At 35.1% G+C, this 27619-nt stretch overlaps 1 protein-coding gene and 1 non-coding gene across 2 annotated transcripts in view; both read left to right on the top strand.

Moving 5' to 3' along the window:
* ROCK2 (Rho associated coiled-coil containing protein kinase 2) overlaps nucleotides 1–27619 on the top strand; it is a 142764-nt gene that overhangs the window by 22422 nt on the left and 92723 nt on the right. The window lies entirely within an intron of this gene.
* LOC118539206 (U6 spliceosomal RNA) lies at nucleotides 3259–3366 on the top strand. Its single transcript, XR_004919043.1, has one exon. It is a non-coding gene; the product is annotated as a U6 spliceosomal RNA (small nuclear RNA).

The following is a 27619-nucleotide window of genomic DNA, read 5'->3' as shown; positions in this document are numbered from 1 at the left end:
AATAGTTTTAGCATGTAGCCTTAAACCAATATAAATTATCCAAACTTCATTTGGCTCCTTCCAAAGAGTTATGACTCTTATGACACATTAGACATAGACTTTTCCAATTGCAGGCACCGGCTAACTCCCGAGAGACGCGGTGTCTTTTCTTTTAGAGAACGCTTGAAACCTGTCCTCTTAACCATCTTCCCATGAAGTGATCCCACCAGATCTAATCACATTATTGCCTTTTCCTGCCCAAGATACAAGCCATTATACACATCTCTTTTCATTCTTGTTCCCTCACCTATTCTTCCCCTCCTTTTCAGACATTTTTTACCCTTGTTCTAAGGTTAAACATAATCACTTGCATCTTCAAATTCTTTACTGAATGTTGCTTTTATCTTTAGGTAACACCACCTGTCTTCTTCCTAAGGGAAAGCCCTCTCTAGTGGAACTTGTACCTTCCTTTATTCTCTACAGATCCCAGTTGTAGGAAAATATAGGAAGTGGTTTCCTTCTTACTTTGCACTACAGTGCCTATAAAACCTTCCTGTTAAAATTCCCGTTGCTGAGTCTCACATAGTTGGGATATACATCTCTGCTTGCTCATTGAAGACATAGACTTCTGACTCATAGACTTCCTTTCCATGCAAGGTTGTGCCATAGTTCTAGATGAATTCAGTGTTTATATGAACAGAGTACCCAGGACCCTGGCTTCACAGTTTCCTCATCTCTAGTGGAGATCTTCACTTAACTCAATTACTTACTCCCATGAAACTACTTTGGACCTTACCATTACCTGAAATCAGCTTTACCTTTGAGATCGTTTATTCAAACATCCTGTTCCTGAGCTCTTATCCTTTTATTAAAATTAAACCTATTCGTTGATGCTTTTGAGATCTGCAGTTCCTTGACCCCTCTCTTCACCAAATGCTTCCTGTATAAGCAGGCAAGAATCCATTGTCCATTCAGACCTCTTGCCAGAATTCTGTTTCCTTGCCCTATTGAATATCTATCCTATGCATTTGCACCTAAATTTTGGATCAGTTTGTCTGGCCTATACAAAAGGTCTTCATTGAGCACTGATGGAGAAAAAAATTACTACCCAGATTAGTGGTACTGTGAATTCCTGGTCTGTTTCTTGTAAGAGCTTTCAGGGTGGCAGAGCAAATCTGTCATTTTCCATAGGGTCTGTTTTAAACATTCTTTTCTTTCTTTGAGCAAAGTATGCTCCACAGATGGTCTTCTTACTTCATGAGAAAATAGAAGCCATCAAAAGGAGATCCCTTAAATTTCCTGTTACTTGACTCACTAGTTTATCTCTTCTGTACCATTTGTTCTTACTTTTCCTTCTGTTTCAGTGGATGAGGTGTCCATCATTCTGTCTCAGGCTGATTCTCCAACTGTGCTTTGGATCTCATTTTCTCCTTCTGTTGATTAATTCTGTTTGTCTTTCATCTTTTTCTTAATTTGGATTCTTTCTCATTTGGCTAAACTTGTTCAAATGTATCACCTAAAACAAATAACCAAATGACCCCTAGAAAGAAAGCTCAATTCTTTCTACCTTTTGCCCCTCCCCTCACCAGCAAAACAAACTCTGCTGTCTCACTTTCTGTTCACTCCTCAGTACACTATAATCTCCCTCCCATCCTGTCCCATCACTAACATGCTTACTTCAAAATCATGCTGATTTCCTTGCTGCTAAAACTGTCATCTCATCGAATGTTCAGAAGTACTTGACACTTCTCAAATTGCTCTCTTGGCTTCTATGACAGTACTCAGAGCATCTCTAGCTGTTTCTCTCAGGCTCCTTTGTTTTCTCTTTCTCTGCTAAATGGGATTCTTCTTATTATTTTTATTCATTCTTTGCCTTCTTCTTAAGCTTGTGTCTATTTCTAGGACTTTCTTTATCATCTGTATGTTGATGATTTCCATTTTTCCACCTGAAAGCTTGTTTCTGAGCCTTAGGCTCATACATCAGCTAGCTACCTACTAGGCATCTCCACTCAGATATACCACAGATACTTCAAGATCAGCATATTTACAACAACATTATTTTTTCCCCCTTTGCTTTCAGATCTTCTTCATTTGCTATGATTAGTGATTCCACTATCCATCTGGCTTGGATCGAGCCAGAAATCTGGCTGTTTGGGTATCTGTCATCTTTGACTTCACATTCAGTATCACTAGATTCTGTCAGTGTTACCTCCATCATATGATTAATTTCTCTCTCATCTGACTGCTACTTTCCCACTTCAAGTGACCATCACATTTTTCTTAGGTTCTTGCAGTATTCTCTTCCCCATTGTTCTTTCCTAGCCTCCTATCCATTTTCTACTCTCCAACCAAACTACTTATTATAAGATGCAGATCTAATCCTATTATTCCCAAACTTAAAGTACTTAAATGACTAATTTCCCATTTACTCGGAAAATTTCAAAATGATAATTTCTTACAAGATTGTTAATGATCTGACTTCTGACTTTTCCAGCCCTATCTCTTGTAACTTCTCTTCTTCCTCCCAAATTCTACCCATTTCTTCCCATTTCCAGGCTTTTTTTTTTTTTTTACTTGTATGTTTCTCTGCTTGGAATGAAAATGCTAACTCCCCAAATATTACTAATATGCAGTATATGGAAATACTTTTGCCTCATTGTACTTAGTTTGGTTTGAACTCAGATTTTGGATGGAGAACACAAATATGTATTTACAATGATATTTTTTAGAAACTGACCTGGTTATGTATTTAATTATGATGGACGGATGGTTTATAGAACTCAAAAGAGGATTTCCTTAGAGGAGTGTTCTAAGGAGGGGTTGCCACTGTGGACTCATGCTTCCTGTGAGATTTCTGTTGTGAGAAGTGTGTATAAAATATGATTAATGGAAAATGGTGATATAAATGCTATATGTAAAACTTCCTTTAAACTGTAGAAGATATATATTTTTTTTATAGATTTTATTTATTTATTTGACAGAGACACAGCAAGAGAGGGAACACAAGCAGGGGGAGTGGGAGAGGGAGAAGTAGACTTCCCGCTGGGCAGGGAGCCCGATGCGGGACTGGATCCCAGGACCCTGCGATCATGACCTGAGCCAAAGGCAGACGATTAACGACTGAGCCACCCAGGCACCCCGATATTTTAAATTCTTTAAAATTCTTAATGATAAGTACTTGAAACTTAGCATATTGAATACAGTGTTTTTTTATGATATATCATTAAAGTTAATTGTCAATAGCAATAATAGTAATATTGTTAGTAAGACATAGTTCTCGTGCTCGCTCCGGCAGCACATGTACTAAAATTGGAACAATATAGAGATGATTTAGCATGGCCCCTGCTCAGGGATGACATGCAAATTTGTTAAGCACTCCGTATTTTTATCACTATATTGTACACCTGAAACTGATGTAACACTGTATGTTAACTGTACTGGAATTAAAAAAAAAAAAAGACATGTAGTAGTTCTTACTGTGTGCCAGGCACTGTCCTGAAGTGCTTTATTAATTTGTTAGATTTCTGTTTCATTTTCTAGTCACATCAAAATGACATGTTCTTTAAAAATATTCTCTTTAGAAATACTTAGTTTCACATATTTAAAAAATATTATGACCCCTTCTAAGTAGAACAGAGTTAGTTGCCCATTTTTTGCATACATAATGAAAAATGTTACCTGTCTGTGTTAAAGTCATATTAAAGAAAAAAAGTCTGAGAAGCCTGTATCTATCAGTAAAATCTAACAAATTCTTTCAGTAAAGGTTTTATTTATTCTGTAGTGAAAAGATTTAGTATCTTAGCATTTTTGCGTGTTTTCTCATATGATAGAGTGATCTGTAAAATATATGGGGCAGATATTCTTCTTCTTAGTTTCCTGAATGAAGACACTGAGGTTTGGAAAGGTTAAATAATTTGCTCAAAGAAATGCAGCCAATAAATGGCAGAACTATAAAAGGATCTATACCTTTAGAGTCCTAAGGTAGTGTTCTTTTCTCATTTTTTTTTTTTTTAAGTATGCTCCACACCCAGCATGGAGCTCAATGTGGGCTTGAACTCAAAACCTTGAGATCAAGACCTGAACTGGGTCAAGAGTCAGATGCTTGACCGACTGAGCCATCCAGGCGCTCCCTTTTCTCATTATTATGCTTATTTCCTAAAGCAAAAACTGGAAGCTCTGTATAAGAAATTGGTAACCATTATTTTTGGACAAGCTGAATAGATAATTTAGAAAAGTAATTAATATAAAATGTTCTAAACACTTAAAAGGATTTCAGATTTTAGAATATCTTTTAAATCTGATTTTTCAACTTATTCTCCCCAAAATCTTCTTAAGTTCAGGTTGAGCTTCTCCAAAAGTGAGTTGTGGGGTTTTAATCTTTCTTAATTAATTTTTTAAATGTCTTCAAGTGGAGAGAATAATTAACTATATGATCTACCCTTAGATAAATAAATAAATTAAATAAATAAAATCTTAAAAAAATAAATTGTGATATCTTCAGTTCTGCTCTCATATGTCTGGGTGGATACAAAGGAAATTAGTAATTATGTCTTTTTAAAGTAAAGGAGATGATGGAGGCTTCTATCTTTTATTTACATTTGGATAGCAGAATTAGGGCGAGGTTGGTGATGATTAAATTACAGTATCTTTATTTGTAAACATTTTTTAAAGATTTTATTTATTTATCAGAGAGAGAGAGAGCACAAGCAGGGGGAGGGTCAGAGGGAGAAGCAGGCTCCCCATTGAGCAGGGAGCCTGATGCAGGGCTCAATCCCAGGACGCTGGGATCATGACCTGAGCCAAGGGCAGACACTTAACTGAGCCACCCAGGTGTCCCTACGGTATCTTTATTTTTTAAAAATTTCTAAAAAAGATATTATTGAAGAAAGAAAGAGCGTGTACGTGGGTGTGCACAGTGGGGAGGCGCCTAGGGAGAGAGAGAATCCTCAAGCAGACTCCTCACGGAGCTCAGAGCCCAGCATAGGGCTCTATCTCACCATCCTGAGATTATGACCTGAGCCAAAATCAAGAGTTGGACACGTAGGTACCCCAAGAAAAGATAGTATCTTTTTTTTTTTTTTTTTTTTAGATTTTATTTATTTATGAGAGAGCAAGAGAGAGCACGAGCTGCGGGGGGGGGGGGGGTTGGTGCAGAGGGAGAGGGAGAAGCAGACAGTCTGTTGAGCAGGGAGCCCAATGTGGGGTTCGATCCCAGGACCCTGAGAGCATGACCTGAGCTGAAGGCAGATGCTTAGCCATCTGGGCCACCCAAATACCCCAAAAGTACAATATCTTTAAAGAGCATTAGTGTTAGTGTAGATATTGTTTGCTGATCATTGGACTAAGCTAGGGATGAAATGGAATGTATAACCCAGGAAAGGGGAAAAGAACTCCACAGTTGTTGGTATCCCATAATGAGAAAACTATCATTTTTTTTTTAACTTTCTACCATGTGTAAGATAACGTTTGAAACATAGTCCAGGTACTTGTAAGAAGTCATAGTTTATTTGGGAAGATAAAGTTTACTGTCAAGTGGAAAGTTAAATGATAAATTGAAGAGCAATAAATACAGTAATATAAAAGAGTGCCTTACTTGCTATTTTTAGAGCAGTAGGTTGTGAATACCATGAATTAAGAAAAGGTAGAAGTCACAGGACTTTGGAAATAGTAGAAAAGCATTATGAAGGACCAGGGACTTGATTTGCATGTTGGAAGATGGTAATGATGACAACAAAGATGACAGTAAGGATAGCGGCAAACATGCCTGTTGTCTCTGGTGGTTGTATATATATTAATCCCTCTGCTTCTCCCTAAAGCCCTTTGAAATAGCTACTGTTATTTTTTATCTTACTGATGAGGAAACTGGGATTCTGCCTTATGTCTCCACATTCTTTGGGTAGGCTACACTGCATCTCATACAGTAGGGTTGTTAATAGATGGTGACAAATAGGGAGGATAGTCTTCTTTTGCCTTAACTGGTACTGTGGAATTTGTGTAGGCCTTTAGAATGGCCTATTTCATTATATCTCTGAATGAAAACTAAGCTCTTATACCCACATAATAGATTTTTTTTAATAAAAAAGAGAACACCTGTTTTAACCTTTTTGAGTAGAATTTTTTTTTTTAACCTGTGTCATTTTCATATTGTTTTAGGACATTTGAGTAAAACTGTCTAATGAGAAGAATGTATAACTGACTATTTTGCATTTAACAATTTTTGGTACCGGGTGTAATTATTTAGAAAATTAAATGGAAAATTTAAAGAAGGGATTGTTGAAAATTGTTAAAAACAGTGACATTGGGTTAAAACAAATAACCTTGTATATTTTATAGGACCACCAAAAAAAAAAAAAATACTCTAAATAGATGATTGTAAAGTATTGATGGTATGTGTTAATGGAGGTATTGTTGCGGAACAACCAGCATCTAATGAAATACTTAAAATTGTTTGGAATATAAACATGGAATTGTTTCATTATATATGGAATCTTGAAAAGTACCATGCTCTATCGTCAAAACATCAACTGCTTTAGCTGGGAAACTCCTCCCCCGTATGTATTATGAACATTTTTTTTTTTTTTTTGAAAAAAAAGATTTTTGTCAGCGAGAGAGAGAAATAGAGAGTGAGCACAAGCAGGGAGAGCAGCAGGCAGAGGGAGAAGCAGGCTCCCTGCTGGGCAAGGAGCGCATTGCAGGACTCCATCCCAGGACCCTGGGATCATGACTGGAGCTGAAGGCAGACACCTAACCAGCTGAGCCACCCAGGCATCCCTATGAATATTTCTTTTGATAACATTTCTTCCTTCATAAAAGTAATAACCATTTAACAAAGACAGTATAGAGACAACATAACAAGTTGTTTAAGGACTCAGGCTCTGGAGTCATATTTGGGTTTATTTTCTTGTCTTTAACTGTGTCATCTTATGGGTTGCTTAACATTTGAACCTATCAGTAAAATGGAGGATAATAATAATACTTCCTTTATAAAGTTGTTAAGTTTAAATGACGTAATCTAAAGCACATAGTGACAGACATGTTGTGAGCCTTCAACAAATGCCAGGTTTGTTTATTATTGTGGTAACAAAAATGCATAACATATGATTTACCATCTTAACCATTTCTGAGTGTACAGTTTAGTAGTGTTAAGCACATTACATTGTTTTACAACCAAGATCCAGAACTCTTTTCATCTTGTGAAACTCTAAACTCCATACCCATTATGGGGCACCTGGCTGGCTCAGTCGGTGGAATATGGGACTCTTGATCTCAGGGTTGTGAGTTCGAGCCCCACATTGGGCATAGAGATTATTTAAAATCTCAAAAAAATAAACAAAAACAAAAATAAAATAAAACTCCATGCCCATTAAAGAACAACTCTTCATTTCCTCTTCCCCCAGCCCCTGGCAACCACCCTTCTACTTTCTGTCTCTATGAATTTGACTACTCTAGGTACCTTATATATGTAGAATTGTATAGTATTTGTCTTATTTGTCAAAAGGCTTATTTCACTTAGCATAATTCCCTCAAGGTTCATCCATCCATATTGCAGCATATGTTAGAATTTCCTTCTTTTTCAAGGCTGGGAAATGTTCCATTGTGTTTATATATGAAATTTTGTTTATCCATTTATTTGAAGATGGACATGGGTTGCTTCCACCTTTTGGCTGTCATGAATGATGCTGCTATGAACACAAGTGTACAAATATTGGAGACCCTGCTTTCACTTCTTTTCAGTGTATATCCAGAAGTAGAATTGCTGGATCATATGATAATTCTATTTTTAATATTTTGAGGAACTACCAGACTGTTATCCATAGTGGCTGCACCATTTTACATTCCCATCAGCAGTGCACAAGGATTTCAGTCTCTCCGCATCCTTGCCAATACTTGTTATTTTAAGGTTTTTTTTTTTTTTTCATAGTGGCCATCATAATAAGTATGAGGTTCTTCTCATTTTTATTTTTCTTCTGCTTATAGGCTTAAATTGTTATTCTTTCTCAAGTTTTTCCTCAGGAAGCTTAAATTATTGAATTTAGATTTTTTTCCCCTAAGCTTGCATTTTTTGTTATAAATTTCTCTTTACTGCTTTTGCTGCCACCCACAAATTTTGATAAGTTGTAATTTCATTTTTATTTAGTGGCACCTTAATTTTTGAAAGATATTTTTGCTGTATATAGTATTCTAGATTGATAGTTTTTGTTTCACTTTTGATACTTTAAATATGTTGCTTCACTATCTTCTGACTTGCATTATTCCTCTGTTCATAGTGTGTTTATTTATTTTTTTTCCTGAGTTTCTTTCTCTGACTGGCTTTAATCAGTTTGATATGCCTGTTGTTGTTTTCTTCATGCTTCTTGTTTTTAGCTTTGGTTGAGCCTCTTGATCTGTATAGTTTCAGTTTTTATCAGGTGTAGAGAATTTCTAGCCCTTATTTCTTCACATGTTTTTTTTCTTTTCTTTTCTTTTTCCTTCTCTGGTGACTTCTAATTATATACATTAGTTTCCTTCATGTGGGCCCACAACTTACTGAGAGTCTATCTACTTTTTTTGGTTTTCTTTTCCCCTCTGTGTTCCATTATGGATAATTTCTGTTGCTATGTCTTCAAGTTCTGTTGTCTTTTCTTTTGCAATTTCTAGTCTCCTGTTGGTCCCATACAATGTATTTTTCATCTCACACATGATTTTTTTTTTATCTCTAGATTTTTGGTTTGTGTCCTTTTTTTATGTATCACATCTCTACTTAGCATTTTCAGTGTTTTCTAAATCTCTTATTTATCGTGGTAAAATATATATAACCTGAAGTTTACCATTCTAACCACTTCAGTGACACTGAGTACATTCATAGTATTGTATAACCATCACCACAATCTATTCTTTGTTGCAGTTTTTGTCGCTGTATGTGATTGACCACATGAGTAGTTTTGGCTTTTGGAATGTGAACAAAAGGGGTTTATGAGTAGCATTGAGGAAGAGTCCTTTTTTTTTTAATTTTTTTTTTTATTTTTTTTTTAAAGATTTTATTTATTTATTTGACAGAGAGAGACAGTGAGAGAGGGAACACAAGCAGGGGGAGTGGGAGAGGGAGAAGCAGGCTTCCCGCAGAGCAGGGAGCCCGATGCGGGGCTCGATCCCAGGACCCTGGGATCATGACCTGAGCCGAAGGCAGACGCTTAACGACTGAGCCACCCAGGCGCCCCGAGGAAGAGTCCTTATGGGGAGCTTATGTATCCTTTTTTTTTGCCATTTCTTTTTTTTTTTTTAAAGATTTTATTTATTTGACAGAGAGAGACACAGCGAGAGCAGGAACACAAGCAGGGGGAGTGGGAGAGGAAGAAGCAGGCCTCCCACGGAGCAGAGAGCCCGATGTGGGGCTTGATCCCAGGACCCCGGGATCATGACCTGAGCCGAAGGCAGACGCTTAACGACTGAGCCACCCAGGCGCCCAATTGCCATTTCTTTTTAATGACTGGTGTTGGTGCTTGCTGTCCCACATCATGAAGTGGGAGCAGTGTATTCGGGTTGATGGCAACAAAGCTGAGGAGCCTGGATCTCTGATGATTGAGGGAGCTGTTGTATCCACACTTAACTTTTGTTTTTGTTTTTTTTTTAATGGTACAAATGGCCTTTATTGTTTGAATGGGAAGTGAAAGAGAGGAGGGGATATGACAGCTCCAGCTCCTGGGACAGCAACAGATTATATCACTGTCCTTCAAAAGGATCCTTAACTGTTTTAAGGCAGACATAAAGGCACTAAGGGGAATTTTCTGTCACTTGCAGCTGAACCCAAGTCAAGTTGATACTTAAAAATTACCATCACTTCTTTAATATTGTCAAAGAAATAAGGTTTTTATTTAAGATTTTCTTTATTTGAGAGAGAAAAGAGAGTGTGTGAGAGAGAAAGCACAAGCAGGGGGGGCTGCAGAGGGAGAGGGAGAAGCAGGCTCCCCACTGAGCAGGGAGCCCAATGCAGGGCTTGATCCCAGGACCCTGAGATCATGACCTGAGCCGAAGGCAGATGCTTAACTGACTGAGCCACCCAGGTGCCCCAGAAATACGGTTTTTAGAAACGTGTAGCAAAGGGCAACTTGTTTTTTTAATAGATTTTAAAAATTAATAGTTATCCTTCATTAGAATTCCTTTTATATATGTACTATGTTTTATAGACATTTTATTTTCCTTCACGTATTTTTCACAACATTTCTGCAATGTATTATTGTCTTTGTTGATTGATGTGAGTGAAGTTTAGAGAAGGAAGTTATATAACTTGGTAGTAGTGGTGGAATTCATACTCTATTTCAAGTCTATCTGACTCCAAATCACGCACTTTTTTCACTAAGTTATGCCTTTTCTAAGGCCTTTTATATTTTATTTCTGAGACAGTTCTGGTTGGTAAATTAATCTCCTAGGAGGTACCCTGTACCAGTGACTAAATTAATTGTTTCAGGTAACTTACTTTTTTGCTTATTAGTGAAGAATGAGAAGTTAAAATAAACTTTTCTGAATCTGTAAAGTTGAAAACCACCATAAACCCTAGACTAGTAGTAATTCAATCTTAAGGTTTATATTGTAGATGATAGTTATTCTGAAGGCTTCATTCAACCTAGCCTTTGTTTAAGTCTTTGAACTATGCTAGTGTCCTTCATCAGTTAAAGGTTTAGTTTTAGGTGTGGTTAGCTTTAAATTACTGTACTTATGATCTGAGGAAAACAGCTTGAATCTTATAGTCTATTCTAAGTTTCTTAATCCATTGAGAAATCTTGATGCATTTTTGGTTTTCGTTCTCGTCATTTTGTTTTAGCCTACTCTTCTTGGTCTGTAATGACATAATAGCATTCACAGGACAAACACATCACACCCTAGGAGCATAAGAGTGCCAAGAACTACTTGAAATTTATGATCATATAAAACATTTACTTCTTAAAGAAATTTAATTTTTGTAATCTGTTATGGCAAAATATTTTTAAAGCCTGGGTGTTCCAGAACCTGTTTAACCTGTTATCTTTTAAGTGAGACCAAGACTGACTGCATACCTGAAGAAGAAATTCACTGGTGGAAGAGACAGATGCCAGAACTATTGAGAATAAGTCCTTGTTTGTGTAACCTTTTAGTTTGTTGAGTCTTTCCTTTTTTGAGTACAGGAAATAAAATGCTATGGAAAAATTTGCCATTCCCAGCTGGTCACATGTTCACTGTGCTATAAAATTTTTCTTTTTTAAAGATTGATTTATTTACTTTTTGAGAGAGAGAGAAAGAGATGTGTGTGTGAGGTGCAGAGGGAGAGGAGAGAGAGAATTTCAAGCAAACTCCTTGCTGAGCATGGAGCCCATGTGGGGCTCGATCTCAGAATGCTGAGATAATGACCTGGGCCGAAACCAAGAGTTGGACACTTAACTGAGCCACACAGGCGCCCCGCTGTAGAATTTCTTAGTGCTACATTTATTATTTTATAAATCCAGCATGATTTTTCTCTTTAGTAATTGACAAAGTGTAGATTTAAATTTAACAAAGAAAATAATTAAAACTACTAATACTGTATATACAAATGTATAAATTCTGAATTTTCTTCAGCTGTAAGATCACTACCCATTTTGTCCCCTTCCATTAACCTCTGTTAATTGGATACATGTTGGAATTTTTTTTTTCTTCTTTTCCTTTCATGATTCTTACCTACTTTTCCAATTCCTCAAGTTTTAGTGCTACCAGTCGAGGGTAGTTTTATTGAGTAGTTCTTTTGTTGTTAAAGTATAGTTGACCTATGATGTTATACTAGTTTTGGGTGTATAACATAGTGATTCAGCAATCCATTCCATACATTATGCAGTGCTTACCATGATGAGTATAGTTACTATCTGTCACCAAACATAGTTATTACAGTATTATTGACTATATTTTTCCTATGCTATACTTTTTATTCCTGTGACATTTATTTTATAACGAAGTTTGCACCTCTTAATCCCTTTTAAGAGAGCTGTCTTAGAATGTATCTAAAAACACCTCTGGCCAGTGTGGTAGCCATTATCTACATGTGGCTAAATTAATCAAACTAATTAAAATAAGTTCAGTTCCTCAGTTGCACTAGCCTTATTTCAAGTGTTGGGTAGTCACATGTGGCTAGGGGCTACCATATGGGATAGCACAGATAGAGAACATCTGTTGAGTATATAAAATGCACCTAATCAGATTGTGACCTGAAGAAAGTACCCAGTGTGATTTTTATTACTTTAGTTATGTCATTTAACTTTAAAAAAGTTTTTAAAGATTTATTTATTTTAGAGAGAGCGAGAGAGAGTTAGTGGAGGGAGGGGCATGAGGAGGAATCTTCAAGCAGACTCCCCGCTGAGGCTGATGCAAGCTCAATCTAACAACCCATGAGATCATGACCTGAGCTGAAAGCAAGAGTCAGTCACCCATGTGCCCCAGTTATGTCATTTAATAATGTAATTATTGGTCTTAATTTCTAGCAGAGGTTGTTTAGAAAAGTGAGGTCTTTCATTTCTCTCAATCTTTTCTTACCAGTCTACATTTTTAAAAAAGAGTTGGTTAAGTGACTGCCTTCGGCTCAGGTCATGATCCTGGAGTCCCGGGATCGAGTCCCGCATCGGGCTCCCTGCTTGGCAGGGAGTCTGCTTCTCCCTCTGACCCTCCTCCCTCTCATGCTCTCTGTCTCTCATTCTCTCTCTCTCTCAAATAAATAAATAAAATCTTTAAAAAAAAAAAAAAAAAGATTTTCTTATTTGAGAGAGAGAGAGAGAAAGAGAAGGAACAGGGGGAGGGACAAGAGGGAGAGGGAGAAGCAGACTCCCTGCTGATCAGGGAGCCGGATGCGGGGCTCGATCCCAGGACCCTGGGATCATGACCTAAGCCGAAGGCAGACCCTTAACCAACTGAGCCACCCAGATGCCCCATCAGTCTACATTTTGATGAAACTTTTTTTGCTGTATTTTCAGAGGTCATTATACCGTGTTGTTCAGTTAATAGATAATAGGATTTGCTTCTTGTTTAAATGGCTTGCCAGAAAATATTATGGATATCTTTGTAGATGTTTATTACATTCCTGATTATAGGAATAATATATGGTTACTATAGAAAATTGGAAAATGTAAAGAGTAAAAAATAAAAACTTATAACCACCCAAAGATAATTACTCCTACTTTTTTTTTTCCTATTTTTGTAATTTTGCTAATTTAATTTTAATTTTTCAAATCATTGGTAGTGTACCTCATATTCAGTTTTGTCTTTAACATAATAGCATAAGGATTTTCTTATGATATTAACTTTTTTCTTAAACTTTTAAACAAATGTACCACAATATTGAATTAAGTGATCTCCATCATAATTTGCTTAACCATGCCCCTGTTGTTGGACATTGTGTTCTGTGTAATAGTGGTCTCTGTTTTGTAGCACTGATTAAAGGGTATGTTGTGTAACTTCTGTAACTTGAATATAATTCTTAAAAAATTTTTTTATCCTTTATAGTATGTATTTGATTTAAGTTTATGTCTTCTAGAGTATAAGCTACTTGAGTTTAAGGATCATGCCTTGATTACCTTAGATTTTTTTGCAATGAAACAGGATATAAATAAAGTTATTTTAGTTATATTTATATTTCCAATTTATAGCACTGTGCTTGGCATATAGTTATTTATGTTTAACAAATTGAATTTATTTATTACTATTTTAAAAAATATTTGTTTATTTAAGTAATCTCTACACCCAGTGTGGGGCTTGAACTCCTGACCCCAAGATGAAGAGTCACATGGTCTTCTGATTGAGCCAGCCAGGTCCCCCTGACAAATTGAATTTAGATAAGTGGCTTGTCCCTTTTCATAGATTTTCCTGTAGATGAGAATATGCATGAAATTTTAATAAAAGAATAATTCAGTTTTTTGGACACATTCCTTGCTGTTAGGGACAATAGTCTCATTTGTAATTACATTTTTTCCCCCTTTTTCTGCAGCTCCTTTCTTGGAAGAAAGTTTTTGGCTATGCCATTTAAGGAGATTGAATAATTTTTCAAGGAATTCATATTTAAGCATATTTGCCTGGCTTTATCACAGGCCACAATATGGTTTAGCTATTTGAAGAACATCTTTAGTGGCAAACACTAAACAGTGAGTCATGGGTGCTGGGTTACTGGCCAAATTTAATTATGATATAGCTTCCTAACTTTTATAAGTTGATTTCAACGATCTTATGATAAAAGGAACCATGAAAAGCAAAACTAATGATATGTATAGTTACTATTCTGTTATCTGAACTTACTGGATTTGATGACATAAAATGTCGAAGATATGAGACCTATTTTACGCATGAAATATAGCATGGTATATGTTGAACATTATTTTGGTGCCAGCAAATGTAGTCCTTAACCATTCATATGATATTTTAAATATGCTTAACAGTACTGTGTTTCAGTGAATAATAGTAACTAAAAAGCCAGTATATGCAAAGTCTGAATCAGTTCCTTTATAGAACATGTAGCCAGATCACATAGTCAAAATTGGTGTAAAGAGAGCAGCAAATCCAAAGGCATTTGTCGTAATGTTTTTAATTGCTACACTGGACTATGGGGAGAGCATCATATTTATTCTGAAGTGCAAATTATTGACTAAATAGTTTTTCCAGTCCATTATTAATGTCATAATTTGTTTTAGTCTTTCAACAATATACCCTTTTCATATTTCTATATTAATACATTCTACTTCATTCTTCTTAATAGCTCTACAGTATTCCATTGGATGTATTTTAAATTATCCAGTACCTTAATCAAGGGTTTTTGAGTCATTTTAATTACTTACATCTAGGTATCAAAGGATATTCATACAAATACATATTTATGTATTTTTGCCGGTAGTAGGACAAAGTTAAAATTTATTTTTGTTATTTCCTCCATTTCAATTAGCGTTACATATATTTACAATAAACAAAATACAAATTTATGATTATAATGAAAAACTTACTTTAAAGAGTTGGTTAACTACTTGGGAAAAAATGTGAGGTTATTTTCTCATGCACTAAAATAAACTCCAAATAGTCAAAGGGGACAAAGGCAAAATGAAAAACCAAAGACAATGGGACGCTTTGCTGGTTCAGTCAGTAGCATATGCAACTCCTCATCTCAGGGTCACTCAAACCCCATGTTGGGTGTAAAGCTTACTTTACGAATAAAAAATAAAAATTAATAAGAGTTGTTATCTTAAAAAGAACATAAACAAAATGAAGCTGCACACATGCCCATTTGAACTAAACATAATCGATACAAAAGCATCCATAAAGAAAAAAATCATAGTTTTTATTTGCTATAAGTGATTAAAACTAAGAGAAAGTTACAAGAAAACTGAGAAAAACCAAATGCCCAAAAAGGTAGAAGATGCACTAATATTCTTAATTAAAGAGCTTACATAAATTGACCATACAACCTTAAATATCAATAGAAAAATGTTTTAAAGGATTTAGTTTACTAAAGGGCATGGTTGTATCTAATCTGTCTATTGAATTTTTTTTAAATTGTAGTTGACATGTAGTGCTACATTAGTTTCAGGGGTACAGCATAGTGAGTTCACAAATTTACATGGTATACTATGCTCACCATAAGTGTAGCTACCGTCTGTGATCATATAAGGCTCTTACAGTACCATTAGCTATATTCCTCATGCTATACCTTTCATCCATGTGAATTACTTATTCCATAACTGGAAGTGTACACTTCCCACTCCCCTTCACCCCTTTCTGTTGAATTCTTAATTTTTACTCATTTTGTTTTTAAGTTTTAGAATTTTCATTTGATTATTTGATAAAATTTCAGGTTCTCTGCTGAAATTCTCCCCTCTTATCTTGAACATATTAATAGCAATGATCTTGAAGTTTGCGTTAAATTTCTGAATTTCCTGTGGGTCTGATTTTTAATAAAAAATTTCTGGTGGGCACATTGGTGGCTCAGTGGGTTAAGCTTCTGACTCTTGATTTCAACTCAGGCCATGATCTCAGGGTCGTGGGATTGAGCCCTGAGACGGGCTCCATATTGAGCATAGAGTCTGCTTGTCCCTTTCCCTCTGCTCCTCTCCCTGCTTGCACTCTCTCTCTCAAATAAAATCTTTAAAAAAAATTTCTCTTGGTTTTATGGTATTTTAGTTTTATCTTCTCATATGACTGCTAATGTTTGATTGACTGGTGGACATTGTATATGAAAAAATGCTTAGATAATTAGGTAATGTTATCTTCAGAGAGGATTTATGTTTTCTGTTAGTTAGGGTTGAGACGGACCACCTTAATCTATTTAATCAGATTGAAGAGATTTGAGGCAGATTTTCAATCTTTTGAGGGTTGGTCTATTTCTGCCTTTTTTTTGTTTTTGTTTTTTTATTCCTGCGGTGTAGCACTTTAGTGCACTTAGTTAAAAGCCTGGACTTTTTCTTTGTGAGTCCAAAACTCTAATTTCTGTCTTCCCAATTTCATGAGAGTTCTGGAAGCTTTCTTCAGTTTCTCAACTTCTGAGCTGCAGCATTGTAGTCTACTTTAGATTCACATCCTTGACCCCACTCCCCATCCCCTTTTGATCTCAGTGGTAGGATTGGCTTGTAACAAATTAGTCTATCATTGGTGGAGGTAGAAATCTCCACACATTACTTGTTTCTTTTTAAAGTGTTTCAGTACTTGGATGGGAGGGGTCTGATAGATAACAATTACTGTCATTCTGAATTCAGACCCAGTTGAAAATTGGAGGAATACGTTAGATAGAGATCTGAATGTCTTATGTATTATTGATAAAATCTAGGATACAGGCTGAGATATGGGACAGAATGGGCTCATTGTCCTGAATAGATTTGGACTCTTCCAACAGATAGGTCTCTCTCACAGAGGTGGAGTCTTCCTTGCTGTGTTTATCAAAAGAATGAGAGTAGATGAGAATTAGTGTTTATAATTTGTAGGGATCAAGATTCTAGAAAATTAATTTAGTGTAACTTAAAATAATTGTAAGTAGGAGTTGTGATCACTAAGTGTTATATACAACCTATGATTCTTCCTTCAGTAGATCTTATATTTTTATAAATTACGGCTTTAGAGCATGGATTTATAGTTAAGTTGTAATGTTGTGCATGCCAGGATAGAAAATATTGTTTTGTAGTCTCAAGAATAATTATAAAGTAGAGTATTTTGTGGTGATCATACTTTCAATATGATGACCTTTATATGATCTAGCTGTCTTTTAAATTTGGAATTTTTCTGAGTCAGTGACTTGTTGCCCTCAGAATTCTCTTAGTATTGCATATACCACAATGATGTTGGCAGTATCTTTTATGAAGTCTGAACCATATGACTAAGCAAGCACAATAAGCACAGGAATCTCTCACAACTGCTTGACTTTTAATCCCCAACTCCCACTTTTAACCTTTTTGAAAAAATTGGTAAGTTAAAACTTTATAGTAACAGCTAAACTCATATGTAGGATTTCCTGAGGGTTGCAGTAACACTAATAACACTAGTATAGTCAAGCTACTTCCTTCCCATGAAAAAACAAATTCACCAAATTTTGGGATCAAATTACTGTAACATGGACTAAGTAAGAAGGAGAAATAAAAGATACCAATACTTGTTACAGGGAGATTTGCCAGGAAAAGAAAGTATAGGTCATCTTAGTCTGACTTATTTTGAATTAGTTCAGCCCATTCATAAAATATCTCAAAGAAAAAGTTTTGACATAGCTTTTCTATTAAATGATTGGTTTTATATTTAGGAATGTTAAACTACATTTTTGTGTTTTATATTCTTTTATTTTTGCGATTTTAGTTTTTGGTGGGTTGCGGGGCAGATAACCAAAATAGGTTTCCAGATCTAGAACTCTAATTTATAATACTATTTCTGTTGGAAATTAGAATTTGTTTTATAAATTTGGATTTCATTGACCATCAAAGAACCAGTTTGGTTATGAGATAGATGGGGGTCATGTGTGTAACTCAATTAATGATTATCAAACCATGCCTTATGATACATGTATATGTGTGTATACACAGATGCACATACATAGTTTTTTTGTGTTTCATTTTTCGGAGCATTGGGTTAAATTCAGATATGTTTGTTATTTAGGGGTTTTGTTAAGATAATGGCTGTCTTTGGTGATTGGTATGCAAGAAAGGAAGGTCATCTGTATTACTTGGTGGCATAGGAGTAAACATTTATAAAATGAGATATTAGTGATTTGACCACTTCATGTGTAAAAAAAAAAAGATCATTTTGCAGATTTTTGGATTATACTTTTTTTTTCCTAAATACAAACCATTTGGTACGTTTCCTAATACTGTAAACTAATTGAGATCATTGTGGTTAGTTTAATTATAGTCTTGGTAGTTTTTCAAGGAAATGTGGTAATAAAATCGGAGACCTCAGTTATATTATGTCCCTTGGTTTGCATCACTGGTTTTATTTGAATATGAGTTTACTGTCTTCCCCCCGCTCCCCAGGAAAAACTTGCTTTCTCTGTGTATTTCTCTATAGTTTCAGTCAAGTTCGATACAGTTAATTCTTGTCTGTCAGCATTTAGAGTGTTTATACTGTGTTTTCCACACGCAGTTGGTAAATACTGTTGTCTTAGCTGGCTGCAGTTATATATAGTTTTGCTTTCTGATGGAAATAGGTTTGCTCACTGAGTAGAGCAGGGACATTAGCTCATTCATTTATGCTGCAGACATATTTGTTGAAATGATACCCCGGGGCTATCAGATTAACACTAGAGGTCCTTTTACCTGCTTCCGTATTCCCTTGCTGTGATTGAGAAAGTGAATTTATTTTGTAATTGTGTTTTAAGTTCTTTGTGTTCCAAGGACTTTGTGTATGTTCAGTCTAATAAATATATATTTAAGAACTACCATGTGCCATGTCCGGGATTAGGCCCTGGGAATGTTGCAGTGAACAAAACAAAAATTCTCTGCTATCAGTTTACATTTTAATGGGGAGCCAGATGATAATTAATTGTATATAAGATAGTGATTTATTGCAAGGAGAAAAAAAGTAAAACAAGGAGGAAGGTATGAATATATAGGGTGTTGATAGTTTAGATACTGAAGTTTCTCTGAAAACTTAAGACCTGGTGGAAGTAGGAGAGTTAGCCATGCAGATACATGGATGTGGTCGTTTTAGACAGAAATAGCAAATCCAAAGGCCTTGAATCAGGAACATGGCTTGGTGTGACTTTTTAAAAAAACTCATTATTTGGAAGCAATTTCCAACTTAAGAAACGTTTTCGAAACTTCTGTATATGTTTTGCTGAGAGCCCTCATTCAAGTTTTGTTAATTGCCCAAATAATGTTCTTTAGACCAAAAGGGTCTAATCCGGGATCATGCATTGCATCCAGCTCTCATGTTTCTTTAATCATCAGTTTGGAACAGTTTCTCAGTCTTTCTTGATTTTCATGCTGTTTACAGTTTTGAAGGTTATAAGCCACTCATTTTGTAGAATATCCCTCAATTTGGGTGTCTAATGTTTTCTGATGATTAGACCCAAGATATGTATTTTTGGCTGCAATTTCACAGAAGTGATGTTGTGTTCCTAATGAATCCTATTTTGTGGCATACAGTTTATCCTATTAGGTAGTGTTAGCTTAGATTACTTGAGTAAAGATGATGTCTACCAAGTTTCTAGTTACTTCCCCCTCCCTTTGTAATTAGTAAGTAGTTGTGGGGAGATACTCCAGGACTGTGAAACTCATCTTTCTGTTCCTACTTTCACCCATTAGTTTTAGTATCCATTGATGTTTTTCACCTAAATTAATTTTTACTGTGAAGATTGCCAAATAGTGATATTCTGATTTAATATTTCTTCTACATTTTTTAGTTGGCATTTTAAGAGAAGAAGGAGAATTACTTCATATAAATTTATTTATATCAGGAATTCTTTTTTATTCAATGGGTTATACGCCATTACTATCATTATTTATTTTAATACTCATTGTTCTACATTTACCGCTGGGAGCCCTTTCAGAGGCTTGTTATGTCCTTTTGATGTGTTCTCATCAATCTTTGTGTACTTCTTTACATTTTTAAAACTTTTATCTTGAAATAATTATAAATTCACAGGAAGTTACAAAAATAACACAGAATGGTCCTTTGTACCCTTTACCCAATTTCCCCCAATGTTTATATCTTACATAACTACAGTACATTATCAAAATTAGGTTATTGGCATTGATACGATGCATATGTATAATTTTATGTCATTTTATCACCTGTACATCTCCCTGCTTTTGCCACAAGATGTTACAGGCTCATGTTATAAAATTTTCCTGCTGTAGTCCTGGAATCACCCATTTCTCTAAGGAGCCTTAATTCCTTTTAGAGGAGAGTCGTATTTCAAAACCATGTTCTCATTGCTGTTGGAGTATCTCTGTACTCAGACTCTTTCAGTGGACATACGAAGGAAGCATAGGTATGTGTGTGTACACTTACATCTACATCTGTATTTCTTTATCTTTATTGAAAACTATGTATTTACCTTGATAGCTCCAATTCCATCCCAACACCATGTGTTCATTCTAGTTTTCTTTTTTTCTCATATTTGTACCTCTTCTCCCAGTAGCAAAAGCTGATTCCTGTTATCATATAGTTCATAATTTGCTCAGTTCCTCCATATGTTGCCAGCTCCCCATCCCAGAAGACTTTGTTACTGATGTTCCTTCTTGTGAAGGCCCTGGCTGCTCCAGAGCTACCTTCCTATCCCATCCCCACTTCTTGTGTAGGGCCTCTGTTGTGATTTTAAAACTTTAAGAAGGGCAGTGTGGCTGGAGCAGATAATGAGGGAATGAGACATACAGATTTAAATTACGAGAAGATTGACCACTCAGGAGTAGAATGGAGATGGAGTAGAGTAGAGGGTGATTAAAGGCAGGGAAGCTAGTTAGTAGGTAAGAAATGAGAATCTGAGCAAACATAGGGAAAGGAGTGAAGGAACAACTGTGAGACAAGAATAGTTGCAGTACAGATGGAGCGACATTGTGTAAGGGACAAGGAAAGGATTTCTGAACCCGACTTCCTAGGATAGCGCTGCTTAGCAGATACCAGATACCAGTAGGTAAGGTATGAATGAGAAAATGACTAAGTTTTGGACATGTTGATACTAAGATGCTAGCTAAATATTTATTTACACAACAGTTTTGGGAGAATATATTCTGTGCTTGGAATGTAAAAAACAAAAATTTTTACCCTTAAGGAAGGTAGTAAGAAATTCTTACAGTTAAGGAGTTTGTGATCTCCAAACTTAATTTTGTATACCATCAGTAAAAGATATATTCTCAAATAGATGTATCTTTATAATTTGTACATGTGTATCATTATATTAAAATGTAACATACATTATAAAATACACATAAAAGTCTACAAACAGTATTTTTTGAGGTATTCATTTTATAGTGGTAGAACTTTTCTTACACAAAAATGCTTAATTGCTTTTTAAAGTTTTGGCTTAACATTGTGTTACAGTGATTTATTTAAAGATCAGGTTGGACGTTCAGTTTATTTTGCTACTGGGTTTTAAGGACTTAAATAATTTTCGGGGTTTTGTTGTTTTTTTTTAATTTCACAAAATGTATGGATACAAGTGGACATATCAGTGGCTGCAGTTACTAAATTATAATACTCATTTTCCAGTTCTGTGGAAGTCAAATAAATAAAATCTAAAAAAAGAAAAAAGAAAAGTTCATTGTGACAGGATAGCCAGAAAACTTTTGTTTGAAACTTTTTATGAAATTTTGTATGGTTGTTCTTCATGTCACTACAAAGAATTGAAAAAATTCTATTATACTTTAACAGTCTTACTTTTATAAATTTTACAGGGTTGATGACATGTTGTACTACTTTGCCCTCATGAGGATTTAATTTCTTAGTTGTGAAAACTTGTTCTGTGAATGATGCAGTGAATGAGTTTCATTTGTAGTGTGACACTTGCAGTTCCAGGGGCAGTTTTATATTTCAGTTAAAGTTATCAGTGGTTACTCTTACAAAGGTTTTTTTTTTTAATATTGTTTTCATTAAAGAAGTAATTTACTATTGAGAATATATTTTATCTTCTTCAGTTCTTTCTTTTCTTTTTTTTTTTTTTAGGATTTTATTTATTTGACAGAGAGAGAGACAGCCAGAGAGGGGACACAAGCAGGGGGAGTAGGAGGGGGAGAAGTAGGCCTCCCGGAGAGCAGGGAGCCCGATGCGGGGCTCTATCCCAGGACCCTAGGATCATGACCTGAGCTGAAGGCAGATGCTTAACAACTGAGCCACCCAGGTGCCCCTTCTTCAGTTATTTCTTCATTGTAACAGTATCCAACCATTTTAAAACTGATCAGATTAGAAAAAGTATGTACTTTCTTCCAATTCTGTAGTAAACCCTCTCTTACTGTATAATTTATTTGTTATTCATTTCTTCAGCTTTTCAATTATTTTTTTCTGTGTGTCTTCTGAAGATAGCGGCCATTAAGACGCTTTAGTTTTTTGCCATATTGTTTTCATATATTTTAGCCATTTAAAAAAACCTTAGTAAGAAGAACCAGTGTTTCCCAGTGGCCTCTGAATGTTTAAAAATATACATATATCTCTTTTTTTATATTAAAGAACTGTTAACAAAACAAACTGAAGCACAAAAGAGGCTTCCAAAAATTTATCTTTAAGTTTAATGAAAATTAGTAAAATGCTGGGTAGAACTCAGGCTTGAAACATTATGCAAAGAATTATAGAAACTTGTTTTCATATTCCTGTTGTTTAGGTTTTAAATATCTTTCTAATTGTGGTGGCTTTGGCTTTGTTCAGTCACAGACATGAAATACGAATTCCTGAAAAGCTTTGTGTTCTGGAAAAATCATGTACCATAACTAACAAGGCTTAGGAGAAAAAATAGGGTAGGATCAGACTGTGCAGAACCTATACAGCTTGCAACCAGAACACTAACAAAAGCAGTAACAGCTCTAATAAAAATATCAACACAGTTAAATCTTGGCATTTGTACTCAGCATCGCAGACATTTGAATTTCTGCAGCTTTAAATCTTGAGGCTTGTGCTGTTTTCTTTGAGATTTATAGGCCCACGAAGGCCTTTACTTCCACAGCCTTCTTTATCAGTTTTTTTTTTTTTTTCTTTAAACAAAGGAAAATGTCTTCTCGGCTTTTTCATCTGCACTTGTAGATAGCTTAATGTCATAAACGGTGTAGGGATCTTTGAAGCTACTATTCATATTGTAGGAAGGCATTTTGGCATGATTTTTGGCTTTTGCCTTAATGTTGTCTTACATTTCGAAGGCTTTCTTTTTAATTTGAAAAAGCTTGCCCATCATTTAAAAATATTAACAAGTGGGGCGCATGGGTGGCTCAGTGGGTTAAGCAGCCTGCTCTTGATTTCAGCTCAGGTAATGATCTCAGGGTCCTGCGATCCAGCCCTGGGTCAGGCTCCACACTCAGAGAGGAGTCTGCTTCAGGATTCTTTCTCTCCCACTGCCGGTCACCCTGCTCGCTTGTGCTCTCTCTAGCTCTCTAAAAAATAAATCTTTAAAAAAATATTAACAAGCTAGAAAAAATAATGTATTTTAATTAATATTCTAATCATTCCCTTCTATCCCAGTTGCATATGAGATAATTATTATAGAAATTAAGATTATAGCAGAAATTTGTACATTATTAAATTCATAATGGGCTTCATGTAATTTTTAATTTTAGGGGGGGTGATATGGTTAGCCATTGTTTTTAGCCTTTAATAATTTGGTCCACAAGAGCTTATATAAGGAGTAGGCGAAGGGTTAACACTGCCATTTTCTTTTTGTTTGTACTATTTGCATTTTAGTATTATCTTAAATCTGTGAATATATATATTACATTCATTTTTCAGATAGCTTTATTGAGATATAATAGATAATAAATTGTACAAATTAAAATATTACAGTTTGGTAAACTGACGTATGTCTGCATCCCAAAATGGAATGTCTTAAATCTCCTTGGTAATCTTTCTACTAGAGAATTTTTAAAAAAATTTAGTAGGTAATGTCTACTCATGATAAGGTAAGGTACATGCAAACTGTAGTATGTCACACGTCAGTGAAAGCTAACAAGAGTGGGATGTTACTGAAAACTCCTATATTAAACTTAAAAATTTTTAAGGTTAAATGAGCAAAATTGTAATACTTTCTTCCTGCACCTTAGTGGATCATCTTATATACTCCCATTGAGAACATAGACCCAACTTGGGAGATTTCTGAGGTCTGTTAGGTATCTGGTGGATACTTGGAAATATGGTACTGGGTCCCAGTGTAGAAGTAGATAGTATTATCAACCATAGAAGTTGATTCTCAAAATAAAGTTCAGATATGTGTGTGTTTCATTACCTTTTCCCTTTGAGTATAGGAGAAATTATGGTGATTTGTGAGTTCTACTTAAGGATGATTTAGGTTCAGTGTTTCAGGTAATTTTTTTTTTTAAACCAGAGTTATTAATGTGTATCTAAATTGAATGACAAGAAATTCTTACTCCTACCTGAGGTGCTGTTATTGCCAGAAATTGAGCATTATGTAGAGGAGTGATATATGAAATGATAATTGATAATGAGCCTTTAGAAACTCTAGATTTGCCTATGTTGTTTTCACTTGGTTTTAGCAATGAGACCGTCTCTCTGCCAAATAATAATATATGGACTACCAAAAGGTAAAACAGACCAAAAAATAGTGTATTAGATTTTCTTATGAAGACTTGCTCATCTTCTTTTATTTATAGGGAGGTGTAGATACAATGGACAAAAGAGTTATGGGACAGATACTTAATATTAAAAGTTTAAACATTTTTTCTGATATTAAATTTCCAATTATTAAAATTTTTTTCTAGTTACTTTTTTTTTTTTTTTTTTTTTTAAAGATTTTATTTATTTATTTGACAGAGAGAGAGACAGCGAGAGAGGGAACACAAGCAGGGGGAGTGGGAAAGGGAGAAGCAGGCTTCCTGCCGAGCCGGGAGCCCGATGTGGGACTCGATCCCGGGACTCCAGGATCATGACCTGAGCCGAAGGCAGTCGCTTAACCAACTGAGCCACCCAGGCGCCCCAAAATTTTTTTCTAGTTACTAAAAAATCCCCTCAGATGTGTAGAAGAAACATTGCTTCCTGGGTGAGGATGAAATATACCTTTCTTCTGTAGTTTCTATTGAGAAGAATATTTTAGTTTTTCAGTAAAAGTAGGTGGGCACTGAGTCTGCAAAGTTACAGATATAGTTAGAAGGGAAAAAGAGCATGTACCTTAAAAACAAACAACCACCAACTTTTTTTGCTGAAGCTTTCTCTCACTGTTTTCTAGTAGTAGTTGCATGGGTAGCAGCCATAGCTGCTTCTGGTTAGGACATCTGCGTCTCTTATGTTACCTAAATGGCTCCATCCAAAAACATTTTTCCATTATCTACATTCCTTTTTCAGTTTGATTTTTATGAGAATTAAATGAGAAAGTGACTTTCCTTGGCACAAATTAGGTGCTCAGTATATGTTGATTTCCTAATGTGATTTATGGGTATATATTTTTGCCCTCTGATTTTCAGGAGAGCTTGGTACTTGGTTGTGTCTTCAGAAGTTCATTGTTTAGATTTGATTAATAATTGACTAGAAAACTGAGGATATTATGTCTTGGTATAAATGTGATACTGGAATATTTCCAGCGATTGCTTTTTATGGGATATAAAAAGAAAGATTTAAATATCTATAGTTTTAAAAAATACTAATAAGAACTATAGTCACATATCAAAATCTAATAAGAGGCAAGGATAGTTTTGTGTTTTATTTAAATTCCTTTAATTCCATCTCATTCACTTGGCAGTTCATTTGTCTACTTCTTATCTATAATTGCTGAGGTGGTTTTAAGAGTTATAAGAAACAATTTTTTTCACCTGGAAGATGTGATATAGAGTATAACATTTTATGACTCCACGTTAGCCCTCCTGTCCCAGCACTTCAGACACAAATACGGATTTAAAAGTGGAGGATAAGTCTCTATAATAGAAAGCCTTGATTGAAATTTTGCAAACTTGAGGAGGAGTTTCTTACTCATTTTTATCTAATGATGTGATCAGCACCTGAGTCAGGATGGAGGGGGGTTCTGGAGTATAGGTAAAGTTCATCAGCCCCACACCCCTCATTCATGTTTTTCATGATGTTTCTACTACTTTTCTGTATAAAGTTTTAAACAGAGTTTTAAGGAAATCACATTTGCTTTTTAATTACCTAATTTATATTTGAACATCATTAATTAGTAAGAAATGGGATATATCAAATATGTTTCTGTTGGGAATTTTAATTACAGTTTTGTTCTCAAAAGAGCTCAGTGTCCTTCACATGGCCAACCTAGTTAAAGGTGGTAATAGCCACAAAAATGTAAAATACTTAGCAGTAGATTTAGCAAGAAATAGAAATAGAATATATACAAATAATACTTTACTGGAGGAAATAGAGAATTTAAGTTGATGGAGAGACCTACCTCGCTTTCTGGATGGGAAGTCAGTTCTTCCCAAATTAATCTGTTAATCCCTATAAAAAATCCCAATTCAAGTTTTGGGCAGAAGCAACATTTATTTGAATTCCAGAGAGCTTTCAGGGAGAAAAAGACCATATGATTTGTAGGAGGCAGAGAACAGTAAAAAGTTTTGGAATTTAAAATAGGATGTGTTTTCAGTAGAGATATGGAGAGCTATAGATAATAAATATTTTTTTGAAGTCTGAATTTATTAAAGTGTGTTCTGTAGTACCTTGTATCTTGAACATTTAGTGAACATTTAGATTTTTACTATGTTTTATTATGAGTTACAAAATGTACTACAGAAAGTGTTAGAATTTAGGGGAAGAAAAAAATAAAACCCATAACTCCATCATGATATCACATTTTCTATATTCACTTTGTTTGATTTCCATTCAAAATTTTTCATATGCATAGTCCCGTAAGTAGAATTATCATAATTCAGTTTTCTATTTTGTGCTTTTCTTTTAACATTAATATATGTTTTTAAAGATCTTATTCATTCGTCAGAGAGAGAGAGAGCACGCAAGCAGTGGGAGCGGCAGGCAGAGGGAGAAGCAGACTCCCTGCTGAGCAAGGAGCCCAGTGCGGGACTCGATCCCAGCACCTGGGATCATGACTTGAGCCAAAGGCAGACACTTAACCAGCTGAGCCACCCAGGCGCCCCTTAACATTAATATTTTGTATTACTTTCTATGTAGTCTTTATAACCATCATTTTTAATGATTGCTTAATATAGCTGTAACAAGCCTTAGTAAAATCTTAGTTTTTCTTTTCCAGATTTTTAGGTTGCTTTGACTTTCTCGCTATTATAAATAACGTTGCTCCTAACACTTATGTGTTGTAGGTAATCTTTCCCAGATTTTAATTGGCTAAAATAAAATTTCAAGCTGTGTAAAGTTGAAATAAGATTGAAAACTACTTGGGGATAAAAAGAGTTTGTTAAATTGATTACCATATAAGTGCATTCATAACAAAAATAGGTATAGTGACTAGTACTTTTCAGACTTAACCTTTGTTTCATTTGGCTTCATAAACTATACTTGGTTAGTTGTCAGACTAGCCCTGTGTTTTAGATACTGTATTATACAGATGTTGAAGATGAAATTTAAAGAAGTAAAAGAGTTACGCATT

The sequence above is a fragment of the Halichoerus grypus genome, chromosome 10 (genome assembly GCF_964656455.1).
Source record: "Halichoerus grypus chromosome 10, mHalGry1.hap1.1, whole genome shotgun sequence".
Classification (NCBI taxonomy): Eukaryota; Metazoa; Chordata; class Mammalia; order Carnivora; family Phocidae; genus Halichoerus; species Halichoerus grypus.
Note: the sequence above shows the minus strand (reverse complement) of the source record. Positions and strands in the feature narration are given on the sequence as shown.